This window comes from Pan troglodytes, chromosome 7, assembly GCF_028858775.2.
Source record: "Pan troglodytes isolate AG18354 chromosome 7, NHGRI_mPanTro3-v2.0_pri, whole genome shotgun sequence".
Lineage (NCBI taxonomy): Eukaryota > Metazoa > Chordata > Mammalia > Primates > Hominidae > Pan > Pan troglodytes.
In genome coordinates, this window is record NC_072405.2 from 47,168,690 (window position 1) to 47,185,964 (window position 17,275).

Genomic DNA, 17,275 nt, shown 5'->3' on the forward strand with positions numbered 1-17,275 from the left:
TGTGAGAGAGAGACTGGGTATGGGTGAGGGTGTGTGGTGTGTATGATTGTGTGTGTGGTGTGTGTGTGTGAGACTGGGTATGGGTGAAGGTGTGTGGTGTGTGTATGTGTATGCGAGACTGTGTATGGGTTGGGGGTGTGGTGTGTATATGACTGTGTGTGGTGTGTGTATGTATGTGAGGCTGTATGGGTCAGGGGTGTGGTGTGTGTGACTATGTGGTGTGTGTGTGAGACTGGGTATGGGTGAGGGTGTGTGGTGTGTGTGTGATTGTGTGGTGTGTGTGACTGTGTGTATGGTGTGTGTGTGAGAGAGAGTGGGTATGGGTGGGGGTGTATGATGTGTGTGTGAGACTGCTGGGGGAGGTGCATGTGTGACTGTGCATGCGTGTGGTGTGTGTGTATACATGAGACCCTGTGTGGTGTGGCGTGTGTGTGTGAACATGCGTGCTCCCTGCGCTGCCGGCTCTGGCTCTCCCCCATCCTTCCTCACAGAGCAGCGCAGGTTTGGCCACAGATGTCAGGAGCCCGCGGCTTCCCTGCTGAGCTAAGAGCCCTCTTCAGGCCTTGTGGTGTCACTATAGCTGACAGTGTCAAGTCTCACGCCCTTTACGAAGCAGAGAGGGGTTTTGATGCCGCATTGTTTAGCAGTATGCAGACCTCTCCCTAGGGGCGGTAGATTTCCTGCCTTCTGAACAATCTCGAGGGGAGCGTGGATTTCGGTCCCGGCGCCACCCTCGGGTTTTCCCTCCCCTGCCCCCTCCGCCGCGCTCTCCCCCTTCGCACATTCGGAAACCCTCTTGGGAGCTGAATCATGTTCTCGCCTTTTTTGGTCCTAGTTGAGCTCTCTTCCACTTTCATCACCAGAGGCTTGAGATCTGTGAAAGAATCAGTTCCTCGCAGGCTGCGGTCTGCGCCGCGCCTCCTTTGTATGTCACGCTCAGAGAGGAGCAGTGCCCTTGGAGTGCCCTGCTCTTGCTGAGAGCCGCACGATAGATGTCTTTGAATGACTGACTTTAATTAAAGTGTGGCGGGCTGGAGATAAAATGATTCTGAATATCTTATTTGGGGGGAAAAAAGCCAGCTTCTTTCTTAAGGGAGAAAAAAAGGACTCCAGCGCCAGGAGTCTCTTCGGTATCCCCGAGAGTCGGGGGAACCCTTTAAATGCGGCCCTTGATGGTGTTGTGGAGGGAGAGTGAATTCTGGGAATCTCTCAGCAGCTTTTTGCCAAACAGATGGGCCAGGAGCCGCGGAACCAGGCTGAGGAATGTTGCCTCACGATCTCACATATCCATTCCTGGCACCCACCAGCCCAGGGAATGCCTCTACCAGTTGTCAGCGAGAGGCTTACACAGCATCTTAAATAAAAGGGATTATTGAACCAAGAGGCCAGGGACTGATGGAAATGCCCACCTTGCTGGCTCATTGAAAAAGTTTGGCGAGGTTGTCAGGAGACATGAATTAGATGGGCTTGAGTCTTGTGCCCTTTGCTAAACCAAGTGCTGTATTGGGAAAGAGACGGGGAGAGAAGGGTTGGAGATGCTCTTTAGTCAGGCCTGAGTCACTTGCCCAACCCTGGAGTTGGAGTGGGGGATGGAGCCAGGATCTCCAAACCACATGCCCCTAGAGTTTCAGGGAAAATATGGGTTGTGGATTGAAGATGGGGGGTGATGTGAGGCAGACAAGGACAGAAAATCCCTCTTCCAGCTGTGATTTGGCTGTGAGTTTGGCGCTGGAGACACCATACGCTCCTGAGGTTTGTTAAGGGGTTTCAGGATATTGTGGACAAAAGGGAATAGCAAATAATGTTCAGTCCATAAGTACCATTTGGAGGAGGAAATAATTGAAATTGCTGCTGATCAAAAAGCTTTTTGTCTCCAGTTTGGATGTTGGAGACAGGTTTCTGTGTGAGAGAGTGAGGGTGTACAACATGACTGAGAAAGAAAACAATGAGTTAAGGCACATAAGTGCGCATGGGTGTCACCTGGAGGCCTTCTTATAACACAGATGGTCAGGCCCACCCCAAGTTTCTCATGCAGTAGAGGTGGAGCTCAAGAATTTGCATTTCTATTTTATTTTATTTATTTACTTTATTTATTTTTGAGACAGGGCCTTGCTCTGTTGCATGGGCTGTAGTACAGTGGTGCAATCATAGCTCACTGCAGCCTCCAACTCCTGGGCTCAAGTGATCCTCCCAACTCAGCCTCCCTCCCAAGTAGTGAGGACTACAATCACACGCCACCATGCCCGGCTGTATAATTTGCACTTCTAAGGTGTTCCCAGGTGATGCTGATGTTGCTGGCCCAGGGACCACACATTCAGTACTGCTGTTAAGGCAAAAGACTTAAACACTCCATATATGAAAGAAAGAAAAAGAGAGAGAGAGAGAGAGAGAGGAAGGAAGGAAGGCAGGCAAGCAGGCAATGCTTCAATAAATCCATTAAAACACATTCAAACTTCAGAAATAAACGTGTTCAAATAAGACCAGCAATCCTTGGTGGTGGCTTATCATTTCACCCATTTGACAGTTTTAAAAGATTGACCGAACTCAGTATTGATTAAGGTTTAGGGGAAAGGCTGTCTCATACACTGTGTTTACAAATGTGAATGAGTACAGCCTTTCCAGAGGGCAGTTTGGCTATGTGTATCAAAATATAAAATGTGTTTGTTTTGACACTACAATCTCACTTCTAGAATTTTACTCTAAGAAAAGATAAGTGTGTGAAAAGAAATTTAAGTGTGTGAAAAGATGCATATGCATGGGATTGCTCATCACAGTTTCATTTATAATGAGGAACAGCAAACCCGTTAAATATCCCTCCATGGGGAGCAAGTCAGGCAAATTCTGTACAGACACACAAAGGCATGTTATGCAGTGAAGAGAAGGAGGCACATGTGGGTTCTGCAGAGAGGCAGATCCCAATGAGGGGTCAGGACGGGTCTTGGCTGCACATCCTGGTTTCCTCTTCATCCATGGGGAGCAGCACCTTATGAAGAAAACAAGCGGCATAATGAATAAATACTCACCTCTAGCAAAAGATAATATGTATAGTTAAATCAATAAATATTAATTTGTTAAATGTTAATAAATGTAAATAAATATTCATGTATATTAATGTGTTGATTTGAATATTACTATTCATTAATAATATAAACAATAAATTGATATTCGTTAACATTAAATATCAATAAATTTTATGTATTAATATAAATAAACACTAATAAAACAAATATTTAAACATGCATAAAGTACTCACCTCTATTGATTAAGGTTTGTATTAAGGTTTATAATATTAAGGTTTAATAATTAAGGTTTATTGTTGTATTAATACTTAACCTGAATAAGTACTCACCTCTAGCAAAAGACAAAACGTATACTTAATAAACATTAGGCCCGGCGCGGTGGCTCACGCCTGTAATCCTAGCACTTTGGGAGGCCGAGGCAGGTGGATCACAAGGTCAGGAGTTTGAGACCAGCCTGACCAACATGGTGAAACCCCATCTCTATTAAATATACAAAAATTAGCCTGGCGTGGTGGCGGGCACCTGTAATTCTAGCTACTCAGGAAGCTGAGGCAGGAGAATTGCTTGAAATTGGAAAGTGGAGTTGTGGCGAGCCGAGATCGTGCCACTGCACTCTAGCCTGAACGAAAGAGTAAAACTCCGTCTCAAAAAAAAATTCATTATTTTAAATATTGACATAAATATTAATATGCATATCAAATAAATTAAAATATTAATATAATATAAATTTTTATATTTAAATATTAATATTTATATTAAATAAATACTAATGTAATATAAACATTAATATTTACACTGGTAAATATTAATAAAATCAATAAATATTTAAACATACATATTGTCTTTTGCCAGAAGTACTTATTCACTATTTGTGTAAAAGTATCTAGCCAGCTAGCTAGCTATCTATCTAGCTATCTATCTGTTGTTCCATTTGTCCAAATAAGTACATGCTTGTGTATATGTAAGAGAGAGATTTGCAATCTTTATTCAGTCATCAAATATTGAGCAGAAGAAACAAGATAGGTAAGGTACTCTGTGTTCATGGAGCTTATGTCTAGTAGGGAAAGACAGATTATAAATATTAATAGAAAAACATAAATATTTCAATTCCAGATGTAAAAAGTACTCTGAAAAAGAGGGAAAAAAGGGTATATCGCTCACCAACATTTTAACAGTGGCTATTTATGAAAGACAATACTATGGGCAGGTTTTTCTTTCTTCTTTGAACTGCCTATGTAGTCAAAAATTCACTTTTTCAGAGACAAGGATGCTTAACATGGTCTTCTAGGCTGTCATGCCTTGTGCCTCTCCCGCTTCACCAGCCTAAGCCCCTCTCCTCCCTCCAGCAGCTGCTCTTCAACCACGCTTACTCAAAACTGGAGGCTGCTTCTGTCCTTAGTGTCTTGATGAAGGAACGCTGTTACCCTACACTTCACCCAGGCAGCTTCTGCCTATCCCCGAGGCTTCAGTCTGTCACTTCTTCAGAGCAACCTCCCTTGACATCTCCACCGATGCCGTCCACCAGCCATTCTCAGAGCCCCCTGCAGTTCTTATATTTCATACATGACAATTTATATATTACATATTTATTTGTTGGCTTACTAAGCTCACTAATATGCAAGTTCTATGAGGGCAGGAACTGGGTCTCTTTTGTTCAACACAGTGTTCAGCAGAGGCTGGCAAAGCTTGGTCATTTGTCAAATTTGTGGAATGAATGAATGAATGAATGAATGAACATGTATTATTTTGCCTTAAACACTAAAGGTATTTAAAAATACATTTTTTATTATTGTTTTGAGACAGAGTCTCACTCTATAGCCCAGGCTGAAGTGCAGTGGTAGCATCACAGCTCACTGCAACCTTGAATTCCTGGGCTCAAATGATCCTCCCATCTTGGCCTCCCAAGTAGCTAGGACTACAGGTGTGCATTGCCACACCAGGCTAATTTTTTTTTGTTTTTGTTTTTGAAGGGATGGGGTCTCACTATGTTGCCTAGGCTATAAAAATATTTTTGAAGGCCAGCCACGGTGGCTCACGCCTGTAATCTCAGCACTTTGGGAGGCCGAGGCGGGCGGATCACGAGGTCAGGAGTTCGAGACCAGCCTGTCCAACATGGTGAAACCCCCTCTCTACTAAAAATACAAAAATTAGCTGGGCATGGTGGCACATGCATGTAATCCCAGCTACTCGGGAGGCTGAAGCAGGAGAATTGCTTGAACCCCAGAGGCAGAGGTTGCAGTGAGCAAAGATCGCACCACTGCACTGTAGCCTGGGTGACACGGTGAGACTCCGTCTCAAAAAAAAAAAAAAAAAAAAAAGAAAACCAAAAACTTTTAAAACAAAGTACAAGATTATTTGTATGTATTTGCTTTATAAAACAATTTACAGTGCCTTTTAAAATGAGGTGAATTTTGGGGAGAAGTCATATCTCTATTATACATACCAAGTGGGCATATCTTTTGGGGCTGGGGGGGAAACTCTAGAATTCATACCTTCATACCTTCCTTGCAAGGGTTATGAATCCTAGTTGTGCACTTTGGTGCCTGAGTAAACCTTCTTCCAAAAAGAATGATATTCGACCCAGTGATCTTTGGCAAAGGTCCTTTCCAGCTAAAAATTTCTGTGGTTCTATGAGATCTGAGATGGATGCTTAGGTTAGGAGTCAGTGATTATCTTAGTCTGTTAAGGCTGCTATAAGGATATAATTGCCTGGGTGGTTTATAAACCAGTCATTTATTTCTGGAAGTTCTGGAGGATGGAGGTCCCCATGATTAAGGGACCAGCAGATTCCACATCTGGTGAGGGCTGACCTCCTGGGTGTCTTCTCCCTGTGTCCTCATTTGGCAGAAGAAGGGAGAGGGAGCTGTCTGGGGTCTCTTTTATAAGGGCGCTGACCCCAGGAAGAACCCTCATGACCTAATCACCTCCCAAAGGCCCCACTTCTTAATATTCTCACATTGGAGTTTAGGTTTTAACCTATGAATTTTGGGGGGATATAAACAGTCAGTCTGTAGCAGTGATTTATCATTTGTTCAGAAAATAACGTAAAACAAATATATTCTGCTCAGTGTCTATGCCTTGGCCAAAGGAAACAGAAAACACATATGATATTCCTATATCATACATGATGAGGTACAGGGAAGACCGGTAAGGATAAACTTGCTCTTGCTTGTCATAGTTCTATAAAATAATACAACAAAATAACTTGACTAATTGAGCCCATAAGAAAACAATTTCTAAAAATATTTTGTGTGTGTGCTAGAAATCGTCACTAGCACCAGTTAGTGTTGAAGCCAAAGAACAATGATTAATTCACTTATAGGATTTGGGTCAGTTATTATTTATTATTGTTATTATTTATCCTTAGAATTGGGCAAATATTGGAGTTATACAATCATATGATTTCAAGGAAATCTCCCCAAAGAAAATAATAACCTTCATCAGTATGTAAATCCATTCTACTTGGCCTTTGTGGAATCTAAATATTGACTCCCTCCTTCTTCAATGTTTTTGTCCACATCAGTCATCTTTAAAAATGCAACTGCCTAATTTCTAGAAAGTCAGTATCACAGCTCAAGTCATTACGGCAGAAGGAAGGGTAGTCTCAGTCCTGTTTTTAGGATAATTAGGACATCATCCACGGGGCAGGCTTGAGTCTTTTGGTTCGGGAATTTTCTGCCCTGAGAAAAGACATCGTTGAGATACAGGTAGAGTGTTCCTTATCCAAAATGCTTAGGACCAGAAGTGTTTCAGATTTTAGATTTTGGAATATTTGCATATACATAATGAGATAGCTTGGGGATGGGACCCAAGTCTAAACATGAGATTCATTATGTTTCATATACACCTTCTACACATAGCCTGAAGGTAATTTTAAACAGCAGTTGTAATAATTTTGTGCATGAAACAAAGTTTTGACTGTGTTTTGACTGTGACTGGCCACATGAAGTTAGGTGTGGAATTTTCCACTGTGGTGTCATGTTGACAAGCAAAACGTTTTGGATTTTAGATTGTTGGATTAGGGATGCTCAACCTGTGTAGATTTATCATTTTTAAAAATGCTTCCATCTTTGAAGGAACTTTCATGTAATCCTGTTCAGAAGAATGTAGAACGAAATTTAAGGCAGTTTCTTCCCATACCTTCATCTAAGGAAGCTTAGATGCTGAAATCCCCCAGAGGAGGTTGTAATGTGAGGGTGGAGATGAGGCTGCTGTTACAAAGGGGCCCAGTGACACAGTCCGATAAAGAAGATAGACTTTTAGGCTGGGCACGGTGGCTCACGCCTGTAATTCCAGCACTTTGGGAGGCTGAGGCAGGCGGACCACCTGAGGTCAGGAGTTCGATACCAGCCTGGCCAACATGGTGAAACCCCATCTCTACTAAAAATACAAAAATCAGCTGGGTGTGGTGGCACGAGCCTGTAATCCCAGCCACTCTGGAGGCTGAGACAGGAGAATTGCTTGAACCCGGGAGGCAGAGGTTGCAGTGAGCCGAGATCACGCCACTGCACTTCAGCCTGGGCAACAGAGTGAGACTCCATCTCAAAAAAAAAAAAAAAAAAAAAGAGAAGATAGACTTTTCTCTCTCACGGAACAGTCCTCAGGCAGCAATTAGTCTAGGGCCGCAGGCAGCTCTGCTCCCCAGTCAGCCTGGTGCGGGTTCTGTCTGTTCTGTGGCTCTATCCTGTCCAGAGTGTGGTCCTCACACAGCAGAAATTGTGACACGCAGTTCACAACTTTTCGGCCGGGAGAGGCTGGACATGCAGTTTTCTTTTTAAAGACATTGGCCCAGGGGCCAGGCACAATGGCTCATGTCTATAATCCCACTGCTTCTGTAGGCCAAGGGGTGAGAATTGCTTGAGTCCAGGAATTTGAGACCAGCCTGGGCAACACAGCAAGACCCTGTTTCTACAAACAAAACAAAACAAAACAAAAAACATTAGCTGGACATGGTGGTGTGCACCTGGATTTCCAGCTACTCAAGAGGCTGAGGTGGGAGGATTGCTGGAGCCCAGGAGCTCGAGGCTACAGTGAGATATGATTACACTACTGCATTTCAGCCTGGACAATAGAGCAAAACTCTGTCTCTAAAAGAGAAAAAAAAGACACTGCCCCAAATTTGCACTTACCCCTTGTGCTCACATCCCATGGGTGAGAACTGAGTCACAGGCCACACCTAGTTGTAGAGAAGGAAACGTGGCCTCTTGCTGTGTGACCATGTGCTCAGCAAAAATTCAGAGGGTTCTTTTGCCAGAAGAAATAAGGAAATGATGGATACAGATGGATACAGGATGTGGGGTGAGGGAATTAGGCTCTACCATAGTGATCTTGTGGAAATTCAAAGAGTAGAGGTGCATAGACACACAATGTTAAAGAAGCATTTAAAGAAAAAAAAAAGTTTTTCTTTTTTATCTTTGTGTGTGTGCATGTGTGTAGAGATGGGCTCTCACTGTGTGGTCCAGGCTGGTTTCAAACTCCTGGGCTCAAGCGATCCTCCTGCCTTCGTCTCCCAAAGTGTTGGGATTACAATCATGAGCCACCACACCTGGCCTTTTGCTTTTTTATCTTAATAATTAAAATTGTGTGTGTGTGTGTGTGTGTGTGTGTGTATGTGTGGGTTTACAACGGGTACAGAAGGAACAGAGCCATGAATTATGTTTCACAATCTGTGTAGGAGATATCTTTTGACAGTTTTATCCAGTTTCCAACAGTTAAATATTTTTGTTTCCTCTAAGAAGACAGAGGTCAGTGTGACCCCCTCGCTCCATAAATGGACATTTCACTTACTGAGTTGAGGCCAGCTGAACCACTCCTGAGCCACAGGCAGGAATCTCTTTTGTTCTCTGGGCAGAGCTGAATTTACTATGAAGCTGAGGAAGCCTAAGCTTCAGGCCCCTCCCTTGCATGGGCCCCTTCATACTAGTGTGGCCCTAGCACTGTGTTCATGGGGTCCTTTAGCATTTTTCTTAAAGAGTGCTTCCCCAGTTTTTAGGCTTCCTGCTTCACAAAATCAGGCCTTGGCAACCTGTTTGATGCCTCCTTTCTTTGCTGAGCCTTGCTACTTTTTCCCAGATGGGGAGAGGCTCCTGGGTGTCATTTCCCTCATCAACATAGTTTCTTGGAAGAAACCACCCTAAAAGGAAGTATAGCGAAAGAGCATCCCAAAGAAAGAGATGTTAAAATTAATCCTTTTGCACCTCCCACATAAAGTATGCCTTTTATGCTCTGGCCCAATTTTTTGTGCCTTTGAGGATTCTCATTTGTATCAGTAGTGGTCCCTGGGTTTTTTTTTTTTTTTTTCTTTTCTTTTGAGACAAGGTCTCGCTCTGTCACCCAATCTGGAATGCAATGCCACAATCACGGCTTACTTCACAATCACGGCTTACTTCAGCCTTGACCTTCTGGGCTCAAGCGATCCTCCTGGGCTCAAGATTAGCTGGGACTACAGGCGAACACCACCACGCCTGGCTACTTTTTAATTTTTTTATAGAGATGGGGTTTTGCTATGTTGCTCAGGCTGGTCTCAAAGTCCTGGGCTCAAGTTATCCTCCTGCCTCAGCCTCCAAAAGTGCTGGGATTATAGGAAGACGCAACTATGCCTGGCTGAAATGCTTTTTTTTTATGGTACTTTGGCTCAACTGGCAAATGCCTTCTTGAAATAAGCATTTCACACTTTGATCACCACACAGTCACTTAGATGAAACCCACAGGCTGCCCAATAACATAGGCTCCCACTGGGCATTTGGGAAAGGGCACACCCTGCCTGGAGTGGTGAGCACTGCTAGGCCTGCTCTCCGCCCTTTTCCACCCTCTGGGTGTCTTCAAAGCTGGCTGTTTTCTACACTAACTTCTGGCAGGTCTGGATTTTCCGTATAAGGGCTTTTTTGGCCAGTACTTCCTTATACTGAAGAATTTTATATTAGTTCCCTTTCAGATTCGAAAATCAATCTTTAGTCAACCTAAAACATTATTCCTGGAGTGGGGCCTGACTGTATGTGGGGAAGAGGAGAGGGAGAGACTGATGCAAATATGCACACACACATACTTTTTGCATACAATTTCAGGGAGGCCAGGACCTTCTGAAACCCTTCCTTGCTAAGCCTCTGCTGTAGAGGGTGAAATGCAGCCAAGTTAACTTGTTAACAACAACAAAAAGGCCATAACAATACTTTCCTCCTGAGATTGTAGGAGTAAGTGGGGGAGATTAAATGAGACGATTCATGTAAAGTGTAGTGTCTAACACATAGTAAGCAGTTATAATTGTTCACTTTTCTTTTGGGGCTTAAATGATCTTACTGGTTTTCACGAGTTCCTTAGGTAATAACAATACTAACAGCCTTTGTTTTTCCATGGCCTGTTGTTTGCCTTTTAACTTGAAGGCACACAATCAGAAGCTTCATTTTTTTAAATGTAACCAAATCTATCTTTATTTTGTGTCTGATTTCATTAATTACTTGTAAGTTGGATCCTCATCCTTCCTGCAGAGCTCTGACAGATTCTGTTGCTTGTAGACTGTTTTCTCCCAATGGTTCGATTTTTATTATTTAGTCATCTAATCCATCTGGAATTTATCCTGGTATATGCTCTGAGGTAAGGGTTTAACTTGATCTTTTTTCCCATTGCCAGCCAACTATGCTCCAATCATAAATCTTCCTTCTCCTTACATATTGTAACATGTTCTTTATTTTTTTGTTGTTTGTTCTTTTTTTTTTTTTTTTTTTTTTTTGAGATAGAGTCTCGCTCTGTTGCCCAGGCCGGAGTGCAGTGGCACGATCTTGGCTCACTGCAACCTCCGCCTCCCAGGTTCAAGCCATCTTTTTTGGTATATAATAAATTCCTGTATCTTGTAAGATCTTTTCCTGGGCTTTCTGTTCTGTTTTACAGAACAAAGATCTGGCTATTTTTGCATAAATGTGTCTCAATGTCTTGTAGGACTAGTCTATTCTTCACTCTTCTTGTTGGTGTTGTTTTTTTTTTTGTTTTTTTTTTTTACAAAATCTAAAATATGTTCACCAGTTTATTTTTCCAGATAAACTTTTAAACATTATTGACGAATTCTAAGAAAAATCCCCTCAGAATTTTGATTGAAATCAAATTAGCCCTGTAAGTTAACTGGGTGGTATTGCCATCTTAGCAACAGTGTTTTACCAACTTGGAGTTTCAGGACCAAAATACAGTAATCAAAATTTTACTCCAAAGAGATAAAAGCTGGAGTTTACAGGATGCTGTGTATCATGTCACAGAGTTGGCTGCTTATTTTCCCATCTTTTTATTTCCTAGAAATACAGGAAGATTATTGGTCACAAACACATGAGTTACTGTAATGAAATTCCCCCAAATCCCTAGACTAAGGAATTAAGTTGGAGTTGGTGTCACAGTTATTTTCGAAAGCTTTTTGTGATTTTATTCTTCTCTTCTGGGTGGACCTTTTCTCCCCACATCCTCCTAGCAGTGAATCTGCTTTTGCCTTTCACTGCCCCTTCCAACCACCATCCCAATCTGTTACCTTGTAACTTCTTAGTGACAAGAAGACGTATGGTCTCCTGAAGATTCACAATATATTTATGAGGATAGTGAGTAGAATATTTTATATTAGGGTGATCTCAAAACATTTGGGCTATATGATTAATGTTCTACTAATCCATAAGGATGCATTGTTTAGGACATTTATTTTATTTTGGAGGTGGGGAAAAGAAGAAGGAATAAAATGGCTGTAGGAGAAGAAATATTCTTCTTTTTTTTTTTTTTTTTTGAGGCGGAGACTTGTTCTGTCCCCCAGGCTGGAGTGCAGTGATGCAATCTCGGCTCACTGCAACTTCTGCCTCCTGGGTTCAAGCGATTCTCTTGTGTCAGCCTTCTGAGTAGCTAGGATGACAGGTGCGTGCCACACGCCCAGCTAATTTTTGTATCTTTAGTAGAGACGGGGTTTCGCCGTGTTGGCCAGGCTGGTCTCGAACTCCTGACCTCAGGTGATCCACCTGCCTCGGCCTCCCAAAGTGTTGGGATTACCGATGTGAGCCACTGCGCCTGGCCAGGAATATTATTCTACTTAAATGTCCTGAATTCCTTCAGCCTCTTTAATTCAAGTCTTAAATTCCACCCTCCCCACAAACAGGTAAGTGTAGTAAAGCAGATATCTCAAATTTGAAGTAATGTCCTTTACTAGAATCTTAAATTTATAAACAACATACAGGAAGTTTCAGATGGTTTTCTTGTCTGAGCTCTAGGTATAAAACTCTCAGACTTGGAGTTGGACTTGGACAGCCCTCTTTTTTATTTTTTATTTTTATCTTATTTATTTATTTATTTATTTTTTACATTCTTGTAAATCTTTATTTTTTTATTTTTTATTTTTTATTTTTGCAGATTTCTTTTTTTTTCTTTTATTATTATACTTTAAGTTTTAGGGTACATGTGCACATTGTGCAGGTTAGTTACATATGTATACATGTGCCATGCTGGTGCGCTGCACCCACTAACTCGTCATCTAGCATTAGGTATATCTCCCAGTGCTATCCCTCACCCATCCCTCCCCAGAGTGTGATGTTCCCCTTCCTGTGTCCATGTGATCTCACGGTTCAATTCCCACCTATGAGTGAGAATATGCGGTGTTTGGTTTTTTGTTCTTGCGATAGTTTACTGAGAATGATGATTTCCAATTTCATCCATGTCCCTACAAAGGATATGAACTCATCATTTTTTATGGCTGCATAGTATTCCATGGTGTATATGTGCCACATTTTCTTAATCCAGTCTATCATTGTTGGACATTTGGGTTGGTTCCAAGTCTTTGCTATTGTGAATAGTGCCGCAATAAACATATGTGTGCATGTGTCTTTATAGCAGCATGATTTATAGTCCTTTAGGTATATACCCAGTAATGGGACGGCTGGGTCAAATGCCCTCTTTTTTAATGCCTAATCTGCTCGAAAGGAATCTGAGTTCAACAGAAGGAAACAAAATGTGCTAAATCAGTAAGAGTAATCCTCCAAGATGATATTCCTGTTTAACAGGCTCTGTAAATACAATAGTGTTGTTTAGCAGGAAAGACCAAACATATCTATTGGAATAGAAGATATTTCTAAATTTAAAGATAGTTCACTGCTTTAAGTGGAGCTTTGTGTTTGTTTTTGGTTTGCTTGTTTTCAACTTTGGATTTGTGGTAGTTGGTGGGAAGAATTAGGGATAATGTTGGGGTTATTTTTCTTCACTTAGAATAAACAGGCTGACCTAATTCTGTTTATATCTTTTGCACTCAACAACTGCTTCTTTAATATGTTTACATCACAGAGTAGAGAACTAAAGTGAACTTTCTTATAAAGTCAATAAACATATAGTCATGAATATTTGATGGGAATGAGAGAATCTCACAGAACTGGCTCTTCAATGACACTAGTGTAGTATAAATATCATCTATCTATCTATCTATCTATCTATCTATCTATGTCCCCCCAGCTTCTCTGAAAGCTGACACAGTGTAACTCTTCTGTGTGGCAGTTCTGCTATAGGTTTGACCTGTGACCTAGGTTGAATGGTATACTTCCTGGGGAAAGCAAACTTTTCTTCTGTGATACAGAAGAAAACAGATCAATGGGTGGATATGACAAGAGTTGTTCACCAGAGCAAAGTCTGGGCAAGGGTCTTTGAGCAGACCCCAGGTGGGGGGCTCAGCCAAGTCTTTAATAAATGCAGTTTGGATCTTTGTTAATCTTCCTGGAACTCTGAAAGAGTATTTTCTTTTTTTTTTTTTTTGAGATGGAGTCTCACTGTGTTGCCCAGGCTGAAGTACAGTGGCATGATCTCGGCTCACCGCAATCTCTGCCTCCCCGGTTCAAGTGATTCTCCTGCCTCAGCCTCCCGAGTAGCTGGAATTACAGGCGCCTGCCACCACACCTGGCTATTTTTATATTCTTAGTAGAGATGGAGTTTCACCATGTTGGCCAGGCTGGTCTCAAACTCCCGACCTTAAGTGATCTGCCTGCCTTGGCCTCCCAAAGTGTGGGATTGCAGGCATGAGCCACCGCACCCAGCCTGAAAGAGTATTAGCTATGAACATACCCTGACACCTCTCTTTTAAAAAATTAGAAAGGAGCTTCTCTTTATAATTTTCTGTATAAATGCATTGTACACATTCCTGATTTCAGTGTTTGGGTAGTGGAGGGAAGATTGTAATTCTATAGATGTTTGTAGTCTACAGGTAAAGGATAATTAGGTAAATATCTGATCTTGCAAGGTTAAGACTGTCATGTTAACATATTTGAATGCGGTCAGATGCTGTTATTGGCAATGTTGTCTTGATTAGACATCATCATGCCCTTGCCTGGTTAGACTGAGGTAGGGCAGAAAAGCAGATAGGGTGGCCACAGCCTCCTGTTGGCAATGGCACGTCTTCACTGACAGGGCTAGAGTGTTCCTAGTTGTGACTTTGCAACCTGTACCAGGTAAGAAGGAAGCCAGGACTAGGAGCAGCAGACTGAGAGGAGTGGTCCAGCTGATGGACTCATATTCATTACTGCTTACACTAAGTTCAAGAACTTGCAGAGGAGTGATTTTCAGAAACCTTAGGCATTTATTTGCTAGTCCAGTCTCAAGAAGTTCTGCAGGCCGGGTGCGGTGGCTCACACCTATAATCCCAGAACTTTGGAAGTGGGTGGATCACCTGAGGTCAGGAGTTCAAGACCAGCCTGGCCAACATGATGAAACCCCGTCTCTACTAAAAAATAAAAAAATTAGCTGGGCGTGGTGGCAGGAACCTGTAATCCCAGCTACTTGGGAGGCTGAGGCAGGGAGAATCGCTTGAACCCAGGAGGCGGAGGTTGCAGTCAGCTGAGACTGCACCACCGTGCTCCAGCCTGGGTGACAGAGTGAGACTCCATCTCAAAAAAAAAAAAGTAAATTGCTGCATAGGTGAGGCTTAATCTTACTGGGGCCATCACTTGGTCCTGGGTTCTGTTATTTTCTGGCCCAGAAACTAGATTTCCCCAGGGGGAGTCAGGCTTTAGGAATTTATGTCACCTTAGCCAAACTCACAAGGACTATTTGTAAACTAGAATGTTTGTTTTTTCTTACATATATATTGAACACCTACTGAGTGTGTGGTTCTGTCCTAATTTCTGGAGGAAGTCCCAAAGGGGGGTAAAGTCCCTTTAGAAGCTTGTGGGACAGATATGTAAATAAATACGTTATATATGGTGTACTAAGTGTAGAATGGCCTTACATCCTGGTCTTCTGGAGACAGTCCTGGTTTATGCCTGTAGTCCCTGTGTAACTATTAAGAATGCTGTCTTTCACTTTCAGATCTAAGGCCACAGGAAGTGTTCTTTATGGATGTTCGGGGTATAGAAATGATAGAAAGGAAGGACAATCAGCCTGCTTCCCCCTGTAGACACTTGAGCTAAGTGCTGAAGGACGTTCGAGCAGCTGAAGCCTGGGAACTTGGGGTGGGCTGGGGTGGGGGAGGAGGTGTGTTCCAGGAATTCGCAAAGCTCCCTCTGCAGGCAAAGGGAGACTGTTCCCGAAGCAGTAGCAGTTGGTTCAAGCTAGGCACTGTTTCCCAAATTTACCCTGTGATAACCGTTCCCCAGGACACTTAGTGAACACACAGATTTCCAGACTCTGCTGGCAATTTGGATTTTTTTAAGAAGGCTGGCGGATGATTCTTGGGCATATTAAAGATTGACAACGAGTTCTCTACTCACTGTGGCTAGGAATACAAAAGGATGGGCATAGAGGGGAATGGGAACCGAAAGATTAGAGCACGAGTCACTGATCAGCCAGGCAGGGGTGACCTCAGACAAGAAAGCCTTCAGAGGTAAAACCAGGTGGGAGTTATTTACAGTAGATCATGAAAGATGGGGAGTGCGGGAACTATGTCAGTCACCACAGGGATGCAAAGGAATGAAAAGATAAGAGAACTATTCAGGAGGAAGAACAGGTCCTAGTGTATGCTAGTTACTGATTTGCTGGGGTAATATTATTTCCCAGAAACAGAACCCTGTGTCAAATCCAGGAGGCTGGGGGACTGTAGAACCTGAAGTTTTACTGGGTGAGCATAAACCTAAAACTACAACAGTTGGATAAGTGGTGTGATATATTTCACATGGACCTCCTGCCTAGTTCACTTCTTTATAGTCGCTAGAACGCTCATGACAGTTTATTTCTGGGAAGAAGCCAGGACGAATTCGAAAGCATCCTGACACCCCACCCCTTTCTTTTCTCTAGACTTCAGGTTAACTCCTGCCCTTCGGTTTTGGTAAAACTACCCTGCCAAGCCTTATCTTGTATTTTGCTCCTGTTTTTGTTATCAAATGTGTAAAACAGTCACGATGAATATACATGCCAACTGCTTTCAGAGGCAACGGTTAGTCTCTCGCAAGTTTCAACGTGCACATTTTGGAGCTGCTGTCTCTGTGGGAACCTGCAGGCACCTCACGGATGCACCACAACTCGGAAATTACAGTACCACCTAGAACACCTTATCCAGGCAAGGAGATCATTAAGCCTGGTGTTTGAGGCAATCGATTCACCTGGAAGAAGGTGCATTGGTGGTTTTGAGGGGAACAATCCCTACATGAAATCCCTCCATGGGAAATGGAGAACATCAGCTATTTCCCATTGCCTTCAAACCTAAAGATGTCACCAGGCCTCTTGGCTTGTTACTGAAGCAGCGAAATAAGTCAGAAATCAAAGACTTAGAAGTTACGAAAAGAAAATCTCAAAAAGGAGAATGGGGTCAGGCGCGGTGTCAGGCCTGGAATCCTAGCATTTTGGGAGGCAGAGGCGGGAGGATCGCTTGTGGCCAAGAGTTCAAGACCAGCCTGGGCAACATATCGAGACGCCTGTCTGTATTTTAAATAAATAAATATGGAGAATGGGAAACCCATCAGGCTGTAATCTCACAGGGAATTTAGTACCCTTTACCTAAGACAAGACCTGGGCACTTGGGAAGCCTCCCCGAGTGCGGTTTGGGGAGGGGGAGGGCATCTTAAATTCCAGTCCTCGGTCACTCTTGTGGCTTTGCCAAGGGATTTTCAAATCCCGGGAATGCCAGGGATGGAGACGAACAGGCTGAAATCCCCCACGCTGCCAGGGTTAGGGAGGGGAAAACAACAGTCCACAGCGGCCGCGAAGGTTTGTATTTTTTTTTTTTTTTGGTAACAAGGGGCTTGTGTGCAGTCCAATATCACCATCGCCGTGAAGTCACAGTGGCAAGATGAAAATGTTTTTAAAAATTTTTAAAAGGAATAAGGAAAGAG

General features: G+C 42.8%; 1 protein-coding gene across 15 annotated transcripts in view; it reads left to right on the forward strand.

Annotated features, from left to right (window-relative positions):
* The window catches only part of TACC1 (transforming acidic coiled-coil containing protein 1), a 124,627-nt gene that overhangs the window by 41,518 nt on the left and 65,834 nt on the right, over positions 1 to 17,275 (forward strand). The gene's annotated exons all lie outside the window — the stretch shown is intronic.